Source organism: Cuculus canorus, chromosome 8, assembly GCF_017976375.1.
Source record: "Cuculus canorus isolate bCucCan1 chromosome 8, bCucCan1.pri, whole genome shotgun sequence".
NCBI classification, from domain to species: domain Eukaryota; kingdom Metazoa; phylum Chordata; class Aves; order Cuculiformes; family Cuculidae; genus Cuculus; species Cuculus canorus.
In genome coordinates, this window is record NC_071408.1 from 12,767,895 (window position 1) to 12,788,911 (window position 21,017).

At 49.0% G+C, this 21,017-nt stretch overlaps 1 protein-coding gene across 3 annotated transcripts in view; it reads right to left on the reverse strand.

Annotated features, from left to right (window-relative positions):
* TMEM121 (transmembrane protein 121) overlaps window positions 1-19,527 on the reverse strand; it is a 35,210-nt gene extending 15,683 nt beyond the window's left edge. Inside the window, exon 1 of one of the 3 annotated variants that reach the window (XM_054073842.1) lies at window positions 19,387-19,527. The gene's annotated coding sequence lies outside the window, so the exon portion shown is untranslated. Of the gene's footprint in view, window positions 1-7,254; window positions 8,006-18,731; window positions 18,882-19,386 lie in introns of those variants that run through there. The other 2 variants (XM_054073843.1, XM_054073844.1) reach the window with 2 other exon arrangements.
* Window positions 19,528-21,017: the final 1,490 nt, after the last annotated feature.

Sequence of the window (21,017 nt, forward strand, 5' to 3'; positions counted from 1 at the left end):
CTTCCATATTGTCCTCATCCTACAGAGTCCTGACTCTTTAATGAGAAGAGCATGGCTTGAGCCGTATTTTACTTAGCTCAGCTTTCTCATTACTCAGCTGCAGGTTCCTGCAAAGCGAAGACTAGCTTCCTGGGCTGCTCTTGGCTGACACTGCAGCATTCATGCTCCCTCCCGTGGGGACAGCCATAAGCTCTGTCCCTCTCTGATGCTCCCCCTGATGAATGTTAGCCCAGGGAAGGGACACGGCTCAGAGGAGCTCTTAGCCAGTGGGGATATAGCCCTTCTTCTCTGAGATGCTTTTTCGCCTGTTTAACTCAGCATTATGCTTCAGCTCAATTTTGAGGGGCTTCTTCCCGTTTTGGGAGCCCCATAGCACATCCCTGACCTCTTTTATTTGCAAACACATCTTCCCAGACCTCTTTGTGTGCCACAGCCATCACCCCACTCCTGCACGATGTGCCAGGGCCGATGGCTGGCTATCTTGCCTGTAGTGACAGTCAGGTGTTTCTCACCACGTAGCTACACTCTGATGTCCTGCTGCAAGAAGAGAGTGAGCCAGCGTGGGCAGGACATGTTCCCCACCTCCTGTTCTTCTTTGCTCCCCAGAAATAAGGGCAGCTTCAGCTTGCAGTGTGAGCCAGAAGGCCGGGGAAGCAACCCCTCATAGCACTTGGTTCTGCTTCCCAGCTAGGGTGGCAGGTCGTCTGACCCTCCAAACCCTGTCCCCTGGTCCTGGGACAGAGCTGGGTGAGGAGCACGCTGATTTACGTGTTATTACATGGATACTGAGCCACCTATGCCTTTCTGGGTGCATGTTTGTATTCCCTTCCTGTTGAAAGATGATTTATTTGTGCCGTACTCCAAAACAGCTCAGGAGTATTTGTAGAGGACACTGTGGAGAGCTGGCTTTTCTTTTCTCTGAGCTGAAATGCAAGTGCCATTGCACGATGTTTGTGCAAGTTACACCCTATAAGCCTCTGGCCCTGAGCAATAGCAGGATTAGGAGAACACAGCCAGATTCCAGCTTGCAGTGATTTGACCTCAGATCAACTTTAAAATTATTAGGTCACACCCACCGCAAATCCTGAATTAGCCCAGTTTATAACTAAATACTAATACTTTCCATTGAATTAATTACATGGGTGTAAATATATCCCTTTTGTAAACTTAGACAAGGTCTTGAAACACAACTAACCATTCATCGCCATAGAAGTTACCACTGTCAGATTGCCACTAATGTTGGGATTCCCTTGTCTGCTGAGCAAGGAGTTATCTCTCCGGTTCATACACAGTTTGGTCCACAGTGCTCAGCCGAGCATCTTCAGCAAGAAAACAATACAGATAAGGAGCAAGGAAAGACCGAATCTCTTACAACAAACATAGGGCACATCTGTCCCCTTTCTGCTAGCTGACATGCTATGCCAAACACCAGCTCCTACAAAGTCATCACTTATTCTGTGTCTTGCTAGACAGCATCTATTGCAGGTAAGATTATACATGGACTGTTGGAAGTGATAGTAGATGCTCAGATCCCATTACAGGCATCATTTATTCTGTTAACACATGGGGAGTTTATATCTGCAACTTCTGTTTGGTGCTGGTGAGCTTGCAGAGAGAAGGAGCCACCTCAGTGTCAAGTGATATACATTTCCGTGGGCAGAAAATAACCCATAGCAGCAGTAAATGTTTGGGACTCTGCAGCAAGAAACAGCATTACTCATTTTGGGCAGTGCTCACCAGAGAAAGTCCCTGCGGAAGTCTCCTTTTTTTAGTACAAATGCTACATATCAGGAGTATGGAAGACTCACAAAGTCTAAGCTGGCAAGGCTACTCTACCTTCCCTTCCCCTACTGCACTAAAAGTAGTAGAAAACAGGTTTTTTTTCATTATTCACTTAGAAATTTAGCTGGTTGAGGTAGGGGGACTAGGAGGAAGGAATTAGAATTAACCAATCCATGCTTAGGTCATATTTGGATACAGGCCCTGAGCCTTGTGCTCTATGCCCAATTTAACCAGGAATCAGATCACTCCCTTAGTGCCCCCAGCAGCCAACAGGGTTTTGCTGGCAGCTGCTGCCTTTGGCTCTCTATACCCCTGCATACTAATATGAAGGAAAATGGGATGGGTAATTTAATCCTATCCTGCTAGAAGCAAAGCAATATACAAGCCTGCTCATCCTCTTCTCTAAGTTTAGCCCAACAGTATATTAAAGAGCTGCCACTGGATTCTCGCCAGCCACTACTTAGCTGAACGACCTGACTCTGCAAAACAGCAGAAAATTTTCCATTCTGTGTCATTTCTGATCCTTGGGAGAACGACCCACATCCATCAGGAAAGCAGTAAATTTCCTTCATTCAAGGCAATACAACTGATTCAAGAGAAACTCTGTGCCTATCACAGGCTGAAGCAAGGCAGACTCCTCCTGATTCCCTCTTCCAGGGGCAGAATGCAGTGGTGCCTGCACCAAGAAGCTCAGCTGCCTTGTCCACAGCTGCTGCAGAAGCATCCTCCATGCATTGAGTGCTGTGGGGAAGGCATTGTGAAGCCAGGAAACGTGGATGCTAGGGAAACCAAGAAAATTTCCCAATTTTGTGGGGCTCTGGCTTGTGCCTTTGGGCATCAAAGTGCTCTTCCCTCCTGGTTAAAGGGGGATTCAGGCTGAGCTGCTGCTCCTCTAGCCTCAATATGCCTCTCTGCCAAGAGGGGACATTGACACACAGAAATGCAGTATCCAGAAGTTGTGCATTATAGCCCCATGAGGCAACAATGTACATGGTGTTTGGCCTCCTTAGTCTAAGTGCTTTATTATCATTAAACACTAAATATTTCTGGATGATAAAAGCAATTAAGTGTAAATAAGGTAATGATTGATTTCATATTGCATACAAAAGATATGAAAATCCCTCATAAAATTATCACCCTAGCACAGAATTGGACCTAAATACCTTTATAATGTGAGACAGAGAACTTTGCTTACTATCAGAACATTTATAAGGCATTCAATTAGCCACGGAGGGTCTCTTAGTATTTCCCAATCCTCCACAAGCACAGTGGCAATTACAGGAGATTCTAACTTTTTAAATTAAAGACAAAAGACGGGAGAATTTGGATATAACTTGCTCCCAAGTTCACCCTATAACATACATGTATGGGAAATTTCATGCAACCAAGCTCAATTTACTGCACAATTTAGTTCAGAGCCATGAAAGACTTCATGCGCATTTGCTGGAAGATCTTTGGGGGGGTGGGGGGGGGAAAGGGGGAGGGGGAAGAGGCACGTGATGTACTGCTCTGCAAGTGGGTCCCGAGGATGCTACTGCTATCCTCCCTGCTCTTGGCCTGTGGGTGGTGGCAGCAGCTGCACGTGTGTGGCAGTGGGTGCCTGTGCCTCCAGCCTGTGCTGCTCCTCTGCCACTCAGCCCTGCACTTTCTTCCATGCACCATCACACAGCGCAGCCATGCCTAGGAACTAATTGAGGATAGAAATAAGGTGTATATTTGTAATGGGCAGTTAATGGTGAGGGCAATTAATCACAGCAGCAGATTAGTGAAGTACATGATGGATTTCCTGATTCTGACATCTTTAAATCACAATCAGTTTCTCCCTCCAGACCTGCTCAGGCAGAGCCAAAAGTAATGAGCTCAGTGATGCACCACTCAGCCACCCACCCACCCCCCGCAAACCGGTGCATGGTGGGAGCCCTCATCCACATCCACATCCACCTGCTACAGGGAACCGCAAGAGCCCTGGGGGAGGGCAACAGGGGGAGGGTAGCAGGGGGAGGAGAATCTTTCTCCACACCTTTGATCACTTCTTCCTGATTTATATTTTAAGACTGTTTCAATGGATCAAATTGTCAGATCTGTAGTGCTGCCAGGAAACACCATTTTCTTTTAATAAGCAGAGAGCAGCAGGTTATTTCACCTCCTGTACCTACCCTGTTCCTTCAGTAGAGAGGTAGGACTGCACCTTCCCAGGGCAGCAGTGCCTTTTTGTTCCTTTTGAGGCAGCTCTGGAAGACTTCTTCCCTTTGCCCAGGGAGAGCAGAACCCTGGCACAGCCCTTTCCCTGCAGCTTCTGAGGATCTGCACACCTCTATACATTTGCTTGGGTGTTTCTTTTTTCAGAGCTATTCCACACCATGATGGGGCCTCACAAAAGCTCTGGCAGACAGTCCCAAGAATTTGGGCTTCCCACAACAGATCTTTCACAAGTGGCTTCACAATCATGGTAATATTTAAAAAATAATATGAAGCCACATGTTTTGCTTTGTTTTCTGGCTCCTGAGCCCGCAAAACTCACTTGGCTCACACGTAGAGCCTTCTTCTGCTAGACGCTTCACACTGGCTTCCAATGCAAGCCAAAAATCTCCTGCGGCTGCATGACAGGCTGCTGCCTTTCCAGGTTGCAAGGACTGCAAGGCTCTTAATGCAACCATATAGTTTCTCAGCCCGGCATCCCAGCCTCTCTAATGCTGCACGGGGCTGCAAAGGACCACAGCAGGCAGAAGCATCATGGAGAGCAGCTGTGTCAGCCCTACCATGGGGGATCCACAGGGACCATCCCTGAAGCTGGCTGGCAAAGACTGCTAAGAGAGTCACTGCACAGTCAGGGAGGAACAAGATGGGCTTTTCCTAACCCATTCCACTGCTGCACATCCAAACTCTTTCTATAAAACCAGCCCTGTTGAAGTAGGCTGGGCTGTGCATAGGAAGAAGTGTGAAGGGGACAGAAACACCACTGAAAGGTGAAATGGAAATTAATATACCTACACAAATGAACTCAGACACTCAGCACAGGGAGGACACAGGAAAGGATAATGCTGTAAAGTACTTTTTTTTTTTTTGCTGAAAAGCAAAGTGCTTTGCTATTTTTTCCAGAGCACTTGAATATCTGAGCACATCCCGACTCCCCCAGGGGATTCCCTCAAAACCTCTGGCATTCCCCAAACGATCAGGTGGATGTCAGACAAAGGGCATTCAAACATTTAATTCCACACTACAGCGCCTTTCAATGCTGCTGTTTTGCCAGAGATGAGATTGCTGCAGCAGAAGCTAGCTGCAGCTGGCAAGGGAGGCAGGGATGCAGGCAGTATCCCCTGCCAGCATCCCTAGGGCCTGATGCCTGTCAACGTTTCTTTTCACCCAAGGCAGTGCATTGATCCCAGTGACACTGGAAGTCAGCGTTAAAGCCATGCTTTGGCATTTGCCAGCTGCTACTGTCCAAAGAAATAATGCTAACTTTGTGTTAACATGGCCGGGCTGGGTGCCCACGCTGCCTTCCCTGTGCCCAGGCAAAGAAGAGAAGAATTGCTAGCATGCAGACACCCCACTGAGAAAGCAAGTGCTGGGTCTTGGGGCACTTACATTCAGCAAAAAAATGGAATGGGGGAAAAGCATGTTTACAAATACACAAATTTATATATCTATATGCATGTCATTATGCTAAGTCATGGTGAGACAAAATGGATCAGCTACAGTCTTAACATTCTAAAATTAGTTTTTACGTAAAATAAGCACTTGCTTCATGTAGTGCAGTCAGAATTAGGATTTATTTTCATCCTGATGTGCATTACCACTTGATATGATTGGGTAAAGCCCTGGGCACATGCATATCGTTGCCATTCATAACATATACATGGATTCATGACCTAGCTAGCAAGCTGACTTGCCTTGCAATCTTTTTTTCCACTGCAGAAAGCTTAATAAGCATGTAAGTCTTAGAGCAAAAAGAGACCCTATATATTTGCTTTGCCAGAAGAGGTCTTGAATGGAGTTGCAGGAGCCAAAGAAAGCATTACACCAGCTGCCTAGCATCCATTACCCACGTGGACTCATTTCAAAGAGCAGGACCCATTGTGTCTATGGGACTAACAGTAGATGACAGGACAGTGAATGTCAGTGCAGCAGTTGTACAAGCTCCAGACAGCCCATGACTTCCCTTTCCCCAGAAAAAATCCCAGTGTGTTTATTTACTTCAGCTCTTTAGCCAAATGCCTTCGGTTTCTATTGTTAAGAATGCATAAATTGTATGCTTACAAACATATACGTGTGAACCCCCATGCTTCTCTGGGAACAGAAATATGCTTACCATCAACGGGCAGAAACAGTAATTTTAATAAGGACTTTCATGTCCCCTGGGGCCTTCCTGACACAGTAATGAATTGTTGCAGCTCAAGCGCAGGCCTGGGAACAGCTACCTGAGCCCACAGGTGGCTGTCATGGGGATATGGCATTTATTTCATGGAAACAAAAGATCTACCACCAACAGAAGCCAGGGAGCTAAGGCTGCCTCTGGAAAGTGAGGAGAGGAGAAACAAACATAAGAGGAAGAAGCAACCACTTATTCCCATGTGAGGGGAAAAAAGGGCAAGGTTTGATTTCCACTACAGAGGAGCAAGGATTATGGGAAAGGCACTGCATGTACCAGGGAAACTGCTGAGAAACATCCCTCTTCAAGAGATCTCTGCCAGTCCTTAGAAGAAAAACTCTTGACAAAAGATGAAAAAGAGACAGCTGGCTAAGGAGAAGGAAGATTTGGGTTTACAGAAAGGTTTTCTCTCAGAGAGAGAGATCCATGAAGGACTGACTTGGAAGTCCTGGGTTTCTAAGGTCAAAGCCTAAGATGCGACAACCTGAGGGAAAGAAACAACCTGATGCAAGCAAGAAGATGGAGACATATTCACAGCTTGACCAGTTACATGGAGGAATTAAGATCATTGGTGTTACCTGAGAGACCAAGTTGTTTTAGAATAAAAGCACCACCATGAGGGTTTGCTGTACAATCTCCCTGAGAGTAACTTTTGGAGCAGTGCTGCTAGGGACTGGTATTGTTTGGCAAGAGGCTGCTTTCCAGGCAGACACTGAGGTGCAGACGCTCAAATGGATTCTGTGTCGATGTGACTGGAGCAGGTTTTTACCTGCCAACTACAGAACTGCTACAAGGAGCTGCTGCTTTTATTTGCTTTTTAAGACATTTATAAAAAGCCAGATATAGAAAGTAAGTATTGAGTGAGAAATTACCACTGGCTTCAGTATAATTAAACACAAAGGTATGAAAAACAGGCTGGTAAATGAAGGCTCCATCTTGCAGAAGATACACTGGATGAGGGGATCTCCAGCCTCCACCATATGTGTACCTTTGGGCTCTTCAGTCTCAACTTCATCAGCCAGGCCAGGGACGGACCTAGCTACGGTTCCTAAGCTGTTGCGCTGTGCTGTGTAGGGTGCACACCCTACATAAACCACACTCACCAGTCCGGCAAGACAGGATCAGCATTGACAAACACAGCAGGGCCGTAAGCACCAGCAAGGGAGTAGAGGTATCTAAGCCAAAGGACAGAGCTGTAACAAGAACAGATGAGAATGAACTGGCTATGAATAAACTCCATATGGAGGAAGGAAGGATAGAGCTTTGGGCCAGTCCCAGCACAGAAGACACAGAAAATGGGAGTTGGGTTTTATTCCCAACTTTTCCAATAAGATGGCAGGATAAAGCAGGACACACGGCTTTGGAAGTCATCAGCCCACAAACCTGCTAGTATCTGCCATGTCCCTTTCCCCACCCATCTTGCTGTTGTGGGGCTGGGTGCTCCTGGCAGGATAACACACCCTTGCCTCCCAGCTCCACCAGAACACCCTTTATTTCATACACATGGATTTCTTAACACATATGTGGCATTTCTTTCCAACTGTCAGCATCAACGTTCATAGCTGCCATGGTGATACAGAAACACAGAAAAGCCTATAAATAACATGAATGTGCCACATGCCAGCCCTTTCATGGGCCCTACTCCTTTTTTTATTTACTTATATGCAAGATATTTCACAGAACAACCAAATTAAGCTTGACAGCTGGCTGGCAATGAATTCCAGGGACCGCTTGCAGCCATTTTGTATTTAAACCAGAGAGCATGATACAAAAGATCAGTAGAAGACAGTGGTGGGATTTTGCATTTGTACTTGCACATACCACTGCATGGTGATGATCTTTACAGCAACAGCCACTAAATGACCCCCCACACTGCAGGATAGGGGTAGGGCTTGGCCTGTCCAGCACCAAGAAGCAGCACAGCACCAGCATGCAAGTTTAGGAGAGATCTTTAATTTGCCCTGCTGCATGCATCAGTCAAGAGTTCGCACATAAGGTTCCACCACGTTTCTGGGATGCTACAAGAACACTGCAAGCCTGATTGCACGTATTTTGGCTATGACTCCACCTAAGCAGGTCGCTCTACTGTGAATGTAATGCAAAGTGCAGTCAGCCACCCTGTGCTTACAGCAGCTATGAATTTTGTGGGTGGCCACCGTGGAACTGAAAACCCTCCATCAGGGCTGCCTTGGTGGCATCAGCACTCACTGCCAATCAGAACTCACTTTGCCTGCAGCTAGGCTGTTCACTGTCTACATCTTCCAAGTGCTCCTCACACAGCATTCACTCTATGTAACTCAGCAGTTTTCATCTGATAACTCTGTCATTCCAGCAGTAATTCCTATATTCCAGAGGGGCGAGGCAGAAATTAAACAGCAGAGCCAGGGCTTGTGTGGCGTGTCTCTCTCAGCTGCTGGTAAGTTGCAGCTATGCTGGGAAAGCCTCTTTCACTTTCTGGATCTGCTTCCACTTTTTATCCCAATCACATAAACAGCCCTGATAAACAACCCTCATCCCGGAGCTGCTTGAGCCAGCCATCCTTCCCAGCTCAATCACATTTTTTTTTATTCTCTTCCTGCACACTTCTGTACCTCCAAGCAAGGCGAGACCATGCCTAGCAGAGACAGATGAAAAATGAGATTATTCATCGTGGAAAAAATCAAAGGTGCCTTCTAAGCTGCTCTTCAGGCAAGGCAGTGCCTGGATCCCACCCCACCTCTTTGATGAAGCAAGAGGAAGGAAGTCCCTGTAGCACATGGGGAAAAAAATACAAACTCCTCACTTACAAATAATGCAACAGCATTTCTTCAGCTCTTTTCATCTGAAGCCCAGTACTGCACTTCAGGCCCAAACATCCACTTTCAGATTTTTGATCTTGAATGATTTAACAGTATTGAGGAGAGCAGGTGCCTCATAAAATCACATTCAGCCACTTGAAAACCAAAATTGTGCAGCAATTTTTTAAACCAAGGAAGTTTTGATCAACTGTGTTTTGATGTTGAGCTGACACTGAAACCTAGGTGGCTGTTAGGTTAATGAAGAGCAATAAATTCCAATAATGTGACCTAAACTACCTAACCTGTATGATTTTTTTGACTTCAGGTTTAAAAATTCCCCTCAAATTCATATTGAGGGTGCCACTTCTTCCCTCTCCTTCAGCACTTTTTCCTTTGATGTCTGCCGCATTTTCCTCTCCTCTTTCTTTCCTCTTCCCTGGATGGTTTTAATTTTGCCTTTACAAAGAAATCGAGGTGCAGCACAATTTTGCAAAGTTCTTTTGCAACTATAAATTTCCTATAGTTCCCCCTGCTAGACCTGGTTGCAAAGAGGGAGTTTCAAAGCAATGGTCCTCTCTTCCCACAATTTGAGGCAATATCCATATAGGACTGCCAAAGCCTGGTTACACAGGAGGACACAATTAAGAGGTGATTAAGCACCACCATGACCTCCACCTCAAGCCAAGGGAGGCAAAAGCACTGCCAAAGTCTAAGGGCAACATGGTGCTACGCCAGGTTGAAAAAATTGTACTGGCTATTAGGTGGGACAAGCTGCGTAGCTTGCAAAAAAACATGGGAAGATCAGAGAGCTAAGAAATCAAAGGAGAAACAAAGAAACACAAGCTCGATTTCTATCAGGGAATAAGAACTGAACAAACCAGTGATTTTATTACTGCTACTGCAGAAAGGATGGGGAGGAGTGGAGGAAGAGGCTTCCCTTCCCAAGGAGCCCTAAGTGGCTCACTGCTGTGCCACATGTTGGAAACCAGCCGTCGTGCTCACCAAAATTTGAGATACATCTGAGGAGTTCAAACAACAGCAAACCAGAAGCTGGATATTTTGTAAAGTGATTAAAAAGAAAGCTTTGAAATAGGTATTTTAAAGGTAAATTAATTATGTGGAAACTGCCCAGCAAAAGGACGTGCAGCAGCAATGAAGGGTTTGTGACCTCCACTGGTGTGTGGTACCAGCAGACTAGTAGGCTGGAGTGCAAGCAGGCACCCTGCATGGGGCAAAGGGAGGTATTGATCAGCAGAATCACTACACAGCAGTTACTCCTGGAAATGCAGAAAAGCATTTGCAGAAAAGCTGTTGCCAGCCAGGATCTTGCTCACAAAGGTAAACTGTAGTAGGAGTTAAAATCCATCTCTGGAAGACAATCGCAAGGTTGCAGTCCACAGCAGGGAGCAGGCACTTGGATGCAGAACTTGCCGAGCCCTAGTATGAGGAAACCGCTTACATGCTGCCAGCAGAGCTACAGAAATTTCTCATGCTTTTTAGATGTAGGCATGAAAGTGCAGAGGGGTCAATCCAAGCTGTCCCTACACTATAATAACACAAAGAAATCAAGATCTTAATAATAAAATTTACTATCAGACTATACTTTAACCTCACAATGTAAATGACGTGCAAGGGCAGGGGGTAGCTACAGAAACAATAACCTAAACTGCCTGGCTCTGCTGCTGTTGCAGAAATGAATCCACAGGGGACAGAAAAGCCATCCCAGGGCAACAGCAGGTGCCAGCCTGAGCTCTCTGCTAATTGCTAAGGACAACCAGGAACCTCCGATTTGTTTGCTATCTTGCTTGGTCTCGTGTGTGGGCAGGGTGAGGGCATGCTCGCATGCTGCATGGTTTGCAAACAGCACAGGGGGAACAGTTCAGATGAAAAACTTGAGTTGGGAAAAAGCAGCACACAAACAGATAAATAAGAGCAGCTTTCTTAACCGGAGTTACAAGCAAGACCCCAGATATATGCTTCCTGAAGCATTATTCCCTATGAATTATTTAATGAGGCTAGCCCAAAAGCAACTACCCTGAGCTCCAAACATGCTGAGTAGTGCAGCAGCTTTCCACTACTCACCTGAGCGAGGCCGACGTGCCTTCAGGCACACACAGCCCCTCTGCCCAGCTATTTCCAGTAGACAAGATTTAAACACCAAGAGTGCAGCACGGCCTGCAAATGCACACATCCCCATCTACTCCTGCAACAGCTTTTGTGGTGGTAGGAAATGAAGAGACTTCATTTTGGGGGCCACAGTGCTTCTCTGACCCTCCCAGCCCCAAGTCCATGGGAGGTTGGGAGAGAACATGTTCCCATCATGCTTGTCCATTTGCTCCTTCCAGTCTCAGAACATGAGGAAGAACCATTTGGCCCCTGGGGAACTGAGGACTTGTCCCCTCTATGGGTGTGGGGACTTGGATCTGCTTCCAGATGCTTCATCTGGGAGACGAGAAAGGTGTGATGAGTCTGTGGGAAGGGATGAAGATTTCCTTATGCAGCCCAAGCATTAAATCCATGTTCAAAGCAGGCTCTCCTTGGATGCTCTACACAGCTGGGCTCTCACATGAGTGCAGAACTGTCACAGTCCAAGCCTCTGGTTTGCAGCCGGATTTTTATATGGTGGGCTGATTTCCCATTTGGGCTCATTATCCCCACAGGGATCAATAGGACTGCAGCTGCTGCCCTAGCCTCTGCAGCCAGCTTTGCTAAGCAGCAGTGTGGTCTGCTGGATAAAGCAGAGGCTGGGAGCCAGAAGCACTAGAAGTCAGACCAGCTCCTGCCAGGAGCCTTCACCGAGGACTCGACTGAACTGACTGGCGTCTCTGGAGATGCCCAAGGCATGTCCCAGCCAGACATTAACACAAATGACCTCATGTCCACCTTATGCTCAGTGATCAGGCAGCACCAGGGACGGTGCCCAGGGAAAGCACGGAGGAGCCCTGTAAGCTTCCACAGGCAGAGGAGGCCAAGTGATTGTCTGCTCCCTTTGCATCCCAACCCAGCCCTTCACCTAGCAGATGGTTCTGAGTCACGAAGCTTACAGCTTCTGTGGCTGGGATCAAGTGAGAGGAAGGTAAGTAAAACAGCCAACACAGTCCTACATTGTGGTAGTGAGGAGGTGGCTGGAGGCATCCCTTCTGCTTCAGCTTTACACTCTGGGTAATGCCAGGGGAGAAGCCCTTCTGCAGAGGTCTGGCGCATTCAGGTGGCTGGCAGGGCCAAAGCACTGCTTTGCCAGCAGAGCCTTTCCAATCTCCCAGAATGCTTCTGGCCCTTGCCAGCCTTTCTAAAACCCCTGTGGAATAACAGAGGTCCAACAGACAGGCTGTAACAGACTTATCAGAAGACCAGTAGTCATATAGAATTATATAAAAAATGTACTGTGGGATAAAATCTTATATAGGATCACCTGCATTCTCTGATGCGGGGACCCTGTGATCTATAACCAATGTACACTTCATGTTTCAACACTGCCTCCCAACATCTATATTAATGACCAGTATAACGTATCTTCCTCCACTCATTGCTCTGTGGTCACTTGTACTCAAATGTGCAAAGTAGGCACGGCCCAACACAGGGATTCAAGCCTGATTAGCAGCAGCAAAAATTCAGCTAATATAACCATATAACTATGTTATCCCAGCCTCTCTGATCTAGAGGAGGCACAGGGAACATGATCATTTCCCAGCTACTGCACAGAGCCACATGCTCAACAGCATTGCCTCTGGCTCCTGCCAGAACATGGGCCTGACACATTTCTCTGTTCCTTCTGCTGTAATAAAGTTCCAGGGGAAAAACTAAGGGATGCAGCTTGTCACGTGGCTTTGAATGCAGTGATGGATTCTGCAAATACTTACTAACCTCTTCTAAATGCTCAACGTTATCTTGTATGGAAGTATATTAGGTTAAACAGCTTGTTGATAACGTATCTCCCCTGTCAGCAAGTTCTTCAAGGCCATATTTACTCATAGGCATGAGGCATCACTGTATTCCCATGCCATTCTTTATGGATTCAAATGAGAGCCACTTTTAACACATTTTAGTACTTAGGAGCTCTGTGTTACCCAAGCAACTTCATAAGCTTGAATGGGTTGCACAAGAAAACTTCCAGGGGCCATCACGGAGAGCAAAAAAGCCTGACACTGTGCATGATCTTGTAGGGAAAACCTAATCTGGAAGAGGAAATCTAACCTGGGGGAGCATCTCCTGCAGACACAAAGGTGTTGACCATATTACTCACCTGCTGCTTCCTGTATCAACCACTCATACTGCTGCTCCTTCTCATCCTTCCTCCCTACAAAGGCAGGTCAGTTGTGGGCTAGCAAGTGCCACAGGTTCCAGACATTAGTATGACCCTCTCCCTTCCCTTTTCATCCTCTAATGACAGCACGTCAACCAAGGGCTCGGAAGACACATACTCACTCCATCATTTAGATCTAGCGTAGGTAATTTCCTCTTAGCTGAAAAAAGAAGTCCTTATGTTCTTGCTGTGGACACTGTCAAGAGTGTGTCAATGGTTTGCTTTATGATATTTTTCTTGGGAGTCTATCCTCTTCTTTATTACTTTTGATGACGCTGTAACAGTATTACTAAGCCTTAGGCAAGGACTAAGACCCCACTGTGCTGGATGTGGTAGAAGCAGAGATCAGCCAAAAGAATTTGCATCCCCCCAAAATGGGATCCCTGCAGTCTAACTTCTCCCACCAGTACATCAGGCTTGGGATGGGGATTGGGGGTTCTGGATTCAGATCCCAGGCATTTCCCACCTGCACAGATACTTGAAGCCCCCTGCCACACTACCACATGCGTGCACACACACAGAGAGCACCGCTCAGAGCCAGCAGCAGTAACACAGGCTGATCACACATACAGCAGAGTTCCTGCTTTACCTGCCTGAACTTAGCATGTGCAAAGGCAGTTTCCCAGCAAGCAATACAGTCTGAGCTCTGCTCATAGCCTCTCCTCCACATCACTGCTGGTCCACACTGCTTTGAGAAATTACACCTGGTGATTGCTGGGCTGTTTTATTACGCTATTGCAGGCAGTGAAGTCATCTGAACCTGTAAGCAAACTGCAGCCCTAGGAATGGCCAAGCTCTGATGAGAGACCATAGTCAATGCTTAATCTAACCTGCAAGTGTTAAGTATATTCTAAGTGTATCCCCTGACTCAGTATCCAACTACAGTGAGTATACAGCCTTCAATATTGTTACATTAATCATAAGGATTCTCCCAGTTCCTTGGAAATACAGCGACAAGCTCTTCAGGGCTGGTTTCAGTAGCTTTATTCCTAGGTAACAGTCCTCTACCTCATTTATAGCTATGTCTAGACACCAAGTGAGGAAAGTGCTATAAACACTCAATGTAAAAACCCTCCCTACCTCCTAATTCCTGCATTTCACATCCTGGCCATGCAGTGAGTGCATGGGTACGAAGACTGCGCTCGTACACCTCCCCATGCCACCAGTCCTGCATGACCACAGCTTGCTCTCCCCAGCAGCAGAGTGTGACAGGTTCCCAGGGGCAGACAGGCGGTACCCAGGGGCAGGAGGCTCTTTGCTCAAGTCCTGCAATCTCCCTTGAGAAAGTGGACAAGTGGGAAGGAAAGTGGTAAGGTGTGCTACAAGTATCAGGAACATGCCTGCTCCTGATGGCATTTCCCAGCACTGCCCTTCCAGGCAACAATTTGGCCACACAGGACAGTGTGAAGAGAAAGAAAACAAGCTCACCTGTAAACAAGAGGAAAGAGAGGAGCTATTTAATACTTTTTTGGGGGGATGCTAATTCATTATTAATCAAAACCAACAAAAATAACATAATAGGATTGAATCCTAAAAGGTTAAGGCCTCTATGGATGTTTAAAAAAGCATTTACTATGTTTAAATATTGTATTTAATGCACCCACAGCTCCAGTGACACCACCCCTGTTATACCTCATACAGAGGTATATTTTAAGTCCCCCCAGGACAATTGAAATAAGTAAGGGCTTTGAGGCAGACAGAGACAGGACTGAGTGGTCAAGGAGGATATATTCTGAAGCCTGGGGATGACCAAACATCACTGAGACTGTGCACATCAAAACAGAAGGAGAATTAAATCACGACCCTGCCCGAGATGATGGCAATGCTGCCAGGGACCAAGGACGTGAGGGAAGGAGCTTGGGAAGGAGCTGATTAGCACCATTATACCTCAGCCATGCTGGGCCAGCTAAGGACCATACGTTCTCATGTAAGCATTACACAAGTATAGCATCTAAAATTTTGGCCTGGAGTCTTACAGAATAGCTTGGCTAAGCCAGCGCACACCACCAGTGACAAATCCATCAAGCAGAGCAAGCATAGGCAGTCAGGGACTGACAGCAGGTGAGCTGCTGAGCTGCTTGTGGTGGCTCTGCTGCTAGCAAAGCTGGTGACTTCATCTCATGATGCTAGTTGTCAAATATTTTCCAGCTCTCGTATATATTCATGCACTGCACAGCACTTTGGAGCGCTCAAGATGAAAGTTACTTTCACCAGCAATTCAGTGGCTTGTTTCCTATTATAGGTCTGGCTTTGACACACCCCCACCCTTTTACCTAACTTTCTCTACAAAGTTCTTCTTACTTTTTCATCTTTCTTCTGTGGTCCCTAGCCAGAAAAAAACCCAACCCAACCCAACCCAAACAAACAAAAAAAGAAACACCCAAACCCATACTTATTTTCATTTTGGAAAGCTTGAGATTAATCAGACACAGTGGCCTGCGTATAGGAAACTTTCACAAAGGTGATTCTCTAACAAAGAAGTCTGCATACTTTTTGGTCAACTCCTCTCTTCAAAATGGTTTGGTGCTTACGGAGAAAAAGGCCTTTGTTTTTTGCCTTTAATAAGCCTAGTGGCTGTTTTAATTAAGTTGGATAGGAATTTTCAGAATTACTTGATGTGAAAATATGATGTCTATAAGAGCCCCTTTGATGCTTGAGTTATGTTTTTAAAACACTTGATGAATCCTGCAGAGCTGTGAATCCTTTTATCGTAGCTAACAGCTATTACTAGAGTGCTCATAAAATCCTGCTTTATTTGAGTCTCTGCTGAGCTGTAGCCTTCCGCCAAAATGGCAGCAGTCCATTCTGGAGCTGTTTGCAGACCCCAGCAGCCACTGCACCACTGGAAAGGGGTGGGGGGGAACAGGACACAGACCCGGAGTGACAGACACCTGGGGACCCCAGGGCAAGTGGCTGTTAGGTGGGAGCAAGAGGTCTCCCAAGCACATGTAAACAGGGTGATGCTGGACTGCTCCAAGGACTGCTCATAGGACCATGCCCTGGTGGCATCCCAGAGTTGTGCTAGGGTTGATGTCAGAGGCATACGTGAGCCACCCTGTCCCCCCTCCCACATGGGTTACCACATGTGGTGGCCTGGTAGGAGCTCAGGAATGTTCCCTATCCCTGTGCTCACTAGTGAGGCACACTGCAATCTGTATGCAATTCTTTGCCCTGTCCCGAGCTGTGACCTTAAAACTTTCCTACTTTAAATATTTTGAGTTCACCTCTCTCCAGATCTGGGGAGCCACCCCCTCACCTTGCAAAAAGGCCTTTCCTCTGGTCTATCGCTCTGAATTTGCCTGAGGGACAGGTGTGGAGGAACTGACTTTGGGGAAATGCAAATGCCTTCCACAAAGAATGCTGCAGGGAGAGATGAAAGCCAACTCATTTGCATTAGTTCCATAACTCCTGGATGTTTTTTCCCTCTCTCCTTCAGTCTGGAGTTCACACACACTCACACACATTTTTGCCACAGAGCTATTATGTTGCCAGTTGCTACTCCCAGGAGTTTTGAAGAAATCCCTGTTTACAAAGAAAAACTACTTGTCAGAGCAACCAGCAGCAATCTGCAAAAAGCAGATAGGAGCACCCAGGTAGCTGTGGTCAGCTCTTGGTGGCCAGTGCAAAGCTCACTCTGTCCTCCTGTGCAGAAAGGGGGACTCCCTGAGCCTGTGGCTGGGCTTACATCCCCGTTCCGCCACTCTACCCCTGAGCAGCATGGTGGTCCTATAAACAAATAAAAACCAGCAAGATGATGAGCTTCAACCACAGTGCCTGGGCTTTGCTTTTATGCCGTCCATAGCAAAAATATCATCATCAGCTTATCAATTCGTTCAAGCAGAAAAAACAGGCACAGGAAAACTCTCTCTCTCTGGATCTATGTGCTAATTAACTGAATAAGCAGGGCTGTCTCCCAGATAGGTGTGTGCCTGTACACAGTGCTCTTGGACAATATCCTGCTCGCTTGCCACTGCTGCTTTCCATGGCAAGGTGGCAGAAGAAGCTAGGGCCCAGAATCTCCCCGCTGGATTTCCTTTGAAAGAGCTCCTTGGAATGCCTGCAGCACACAGCTGGGCACCTGGAGCTGGATGGGGGACAACAAAGATGCAGCACTGAGGACTCCAACTCCAGACTAGAGCTCCATCGCAACACTGTGCCAAGCCATGTTCAGTTCCACCACTTGAAACTATCTCCTAGCATTTGCATGAGTGTTTTGTATTTATTTCCCTTATTATTTTTCAAGGGAGCAAGCAGGATGCCGCTCGGGCAACCAAACCCTGGTTCCGCCAGGGTCTCAGGGGAGTTAAAGGAACAGTTACACACAGTAAGCAGTCTTTGGAAGCCACAGAGGTAAATAGGATGGGCCTGGGAGATCCCAGTGCTGCTAATGTTCTTAACCGAGAGGCAATTTTCTGTAAAACTGGATTAAACGGGCAGCCAAACACCTGTTCTCATGTCTGGGATGGCAAAAAACTTTGCATTGGTGAACCAAGAAAAATGTTTTCTGATTCAGACCGCAGGGTTTACTGTTGGTTGCAATGCAAAATCCTGATAGAGAGGCCGCTAAAATTGCGTAAGGATCCATGCTCATTTCATCTTATGTTGGTGTGCGATCTAGGTAGAAGGGGGAATTTCTGCAGGAGAATTTGGCAATGCAGTGTTGGACACTTCTTGCAACTCACATTAATTTTTGCCCAGATGAGCATAGTCACCGTCTGCACCTGAAACAGGCACTTCTGGGAAGAGGGCAAGTGCCCACCTGCGATGTGCGACGCTGTGGGGTGGACATCCCAAATGCAGACAGGCACAGTGTCAGACCAAGGAGCTACCCAGGACACAGTGGGCTCAGCAGTCCTGGGACACGTAAGGGGCTGGTACCCAGGACTGCCCTGCTGCCCAGCAAGAAGTAAGACAAGCAGTGTCTGGAGTAAAGACTCTGGATCTGACCCCTCTCTGGCTGAGGAGCATCTGATCAAGATCCCCAGGTGGCGTGCTGCGCTGCGCACAATTTCCACACAGATCATAATACCCAACACCCACAGGAAGTCACAGCTCAGCTGCACGGCCTGTCTGCCTGATGGATGGTGACAATCTGCCACTGTGCAGGAAAAAGGGGGAAAAAGGCTGTAAATGTAACAAAGGCAAAGGAACCGTTTCCCCTCTCAAGGAAATCCATGCCCCACAGTTCCAGCAAAACAGGAACTTCAGCAGCATCCACGTCCTTCCTGTGCACATCAGGTTTGCGGGTGGGCAGCACCCCGCTAGAAGGGTAGGAGAGGGGGAAGGTGCCACTCAGAACACACTCAGCGCCGCAGGGGAGAGCCAACCCCTCCCTGTGCCCAGGGCACGCGGTGACCACAACGGCTGTGCCACCTCTCCCAGGGGCTGTGCCACCTCTCACTTGCTGGCTTTCTGAGGTCGACTGCAAAGCAGAAGGGTTTCCCGTGCGGAGACCCAGAGCATCCCCTGCCCGCAAGGCAAGCTTCCCGGCAACACAGACCTTCTGCAAGGAGCGCTGGGAGAGAGCTCACATTCCCTGTGAACGCAGAGATCAAACGCGGCTCTCACTTCCTCCAGCTGAGGCCTAGCCGGAGAGCATCACTGAGATCGAAGCCGGGTGCCTGCCAAGGTGAGGTACTCAGCACCCCGAGCAGCGGAGGGCTCTGGACATGCCCCTTCGGGGACACCCCCGTCCACGGGTCCCACCCCGGGTTCTTCTAGGCTGAGGGCAGGTTTCCCGCAGCCAAGTTTGCCTCGAAAGCAACAAAAGCTTCTCCCGCATCAGCCCAAGCAGCCGGCTCTGCTCTTCCGCGGCGAGCCGCCCGCCGAGCCTCCTGCTGGGCGTGGGCGTTGGTTGCAGCCCCCCGGCAACCCCCTGCGGCCGGGCGCGGGCGCCCCGACCCCACGCCGCTCCCAAGCCGCGACTGCAGGAGAGCAGGCGGTACAGTGGGGGGCGGGGAGGCAGCGGGGTCATCTCGGGGTGGTCCCTTCCCTGCAGCATCCGATGGCGGAGCGGCGGGGGGAGGGGGGCGGCTGAGGGGGAGACGGTATCCGCAACGCAGGAAACTTGCCCACACACCCGGGGTGAGGGAGATGCCCCGGAGCCACTTGCGGGGCCGGTGGGGACCCCCGGTGCTGACCGGCCGTGCCTTAACCTGCGGAGGCTGCGGTCCGCGGCCGTAAATTCGTGTGTCAGGTGCGGCGCGGGGGCGGGCGGGTGCCGCCCCGGGGCCTCGGAGGCCCGGCCGCCCGCCGCCCCCGCCGCTTAGCCCCGCCCGCCCCGCCGCCCCGCCGACCCGCATCGCCCGCCGCTGCTGTCGGGGGCTGCGGGCCGCCCCGCCGCCCCTCGGCGCCGTCCCCGCGCCGCGCTCCGCCGTCCCGGGGAGCACGCTGGGGGCGGGCGGCGGGCGGGGAGGGGAGGCGGGCGGCCCCAACGCCGCCCGAGGGGGGGCGGCTGGCACCGTCGCCAGCCTGGCCGCTCTGCCCGCAGCGCTGTCCCGTCCCTCGGACCACCGTCCCCGGGTGATGGGGTTCTCCTCACCGCCTTCCTGCGGCTGCGGAGTCCGTCCCCGTTCCGAGAGCTATCTCGTCCTCCGGGATCCCGTCCCTGTGTGGCTGGGGGCTAGGACTGGTCCCAGACCTCGGGACACCTGTCCCATCCCTGGGACCCGAGAGCGACATCCCTGGGACCCATCCCTAGGGACTGCGGCCAGTCCTAGAGCCCAGAAGTCTTCAGTCCCAGCCCCAGGAGCTGGTCTCGGTGTCAGAGGCCAGGACTCCTTGTCACCATCCTGGAGAACTGTGGTCAGTCCCAGAGCCCAGGATGCTGTCCCTAAGCCCTTCTCCTGGTTGTGCCTTACCTGCCCTGTCCCTAAGCCCTTCTCCTGGTTGTGCCCTGGGGGCGGCTCAGCTGCTCTGCTGGCAAAATGGAGAGAGGAATGCCTAATCTTTTCCCCCACTCCATAGCCTGTCTCCCTATAGCAGAGGTTCCTCACCACCCCGTCGAGAGGCCAGGCCATGTCCTATGTCTGTATCACTTTTTCAGTCCCCTTCCTGCCCCTGCTAGCCTTCCTAACTCGCCCAGCCCTGCGCAGCCACAGGTGCAATGCTTCACTAAAGGCATCGCTGTGGCAGCTCTGACCTCAACAGCACTGAAGGCACCCTGTCATAGGTTGGCTTTGCATGTGTGTGACAGGAATGGGAACTGGTGCTACTAGAAATCTTTTAACTCCACAGACCTTGGCTTTTGACAGCAGCAGCTGAAGCATAGTGAGTCCTGTCCTAGGAAATTCAGCCTCTGTTTGAGTGTTTCCTGGGGTGTCAGAACCAGTGGTCCAAGAGAAGTGGCTCCTTGGTCTTCATCAACTGAGGATGTGTAACACTGAAAGGTGAAGAGGAGAGGGACACTAGCCTGCAGCCCATGCTTGCATTTCTTCTACCCACAGGCTTACAGCACTTTGCAAAGAAGGAAACATTGCACCTTCACTCATTGCAAAGGAAAAGCACTGTCCCTTCATGGCATGAATGGGGAGCCATAGTGAGATGCAGAACTAGCTGGCCAAGAGTGTCCCACTGCCCCCTCAAGCAGCAGTTACCCCTGACACAGCTGACTTGGCTCAGCTTCCTGATGGTTCCTCTGCACTGGGATGCTAAGTAGTAAAAATTATGGAACCCAGAGCCAACAGTTTTCCAGGGTAAAGGCTGGAGATGGCTCTGTAGCTGGTCCAGCATGCCAGGCTTGGCATATCTCCCCAGGGGAGGCTGTGAGAGTCAGCAGAGGGGAAGT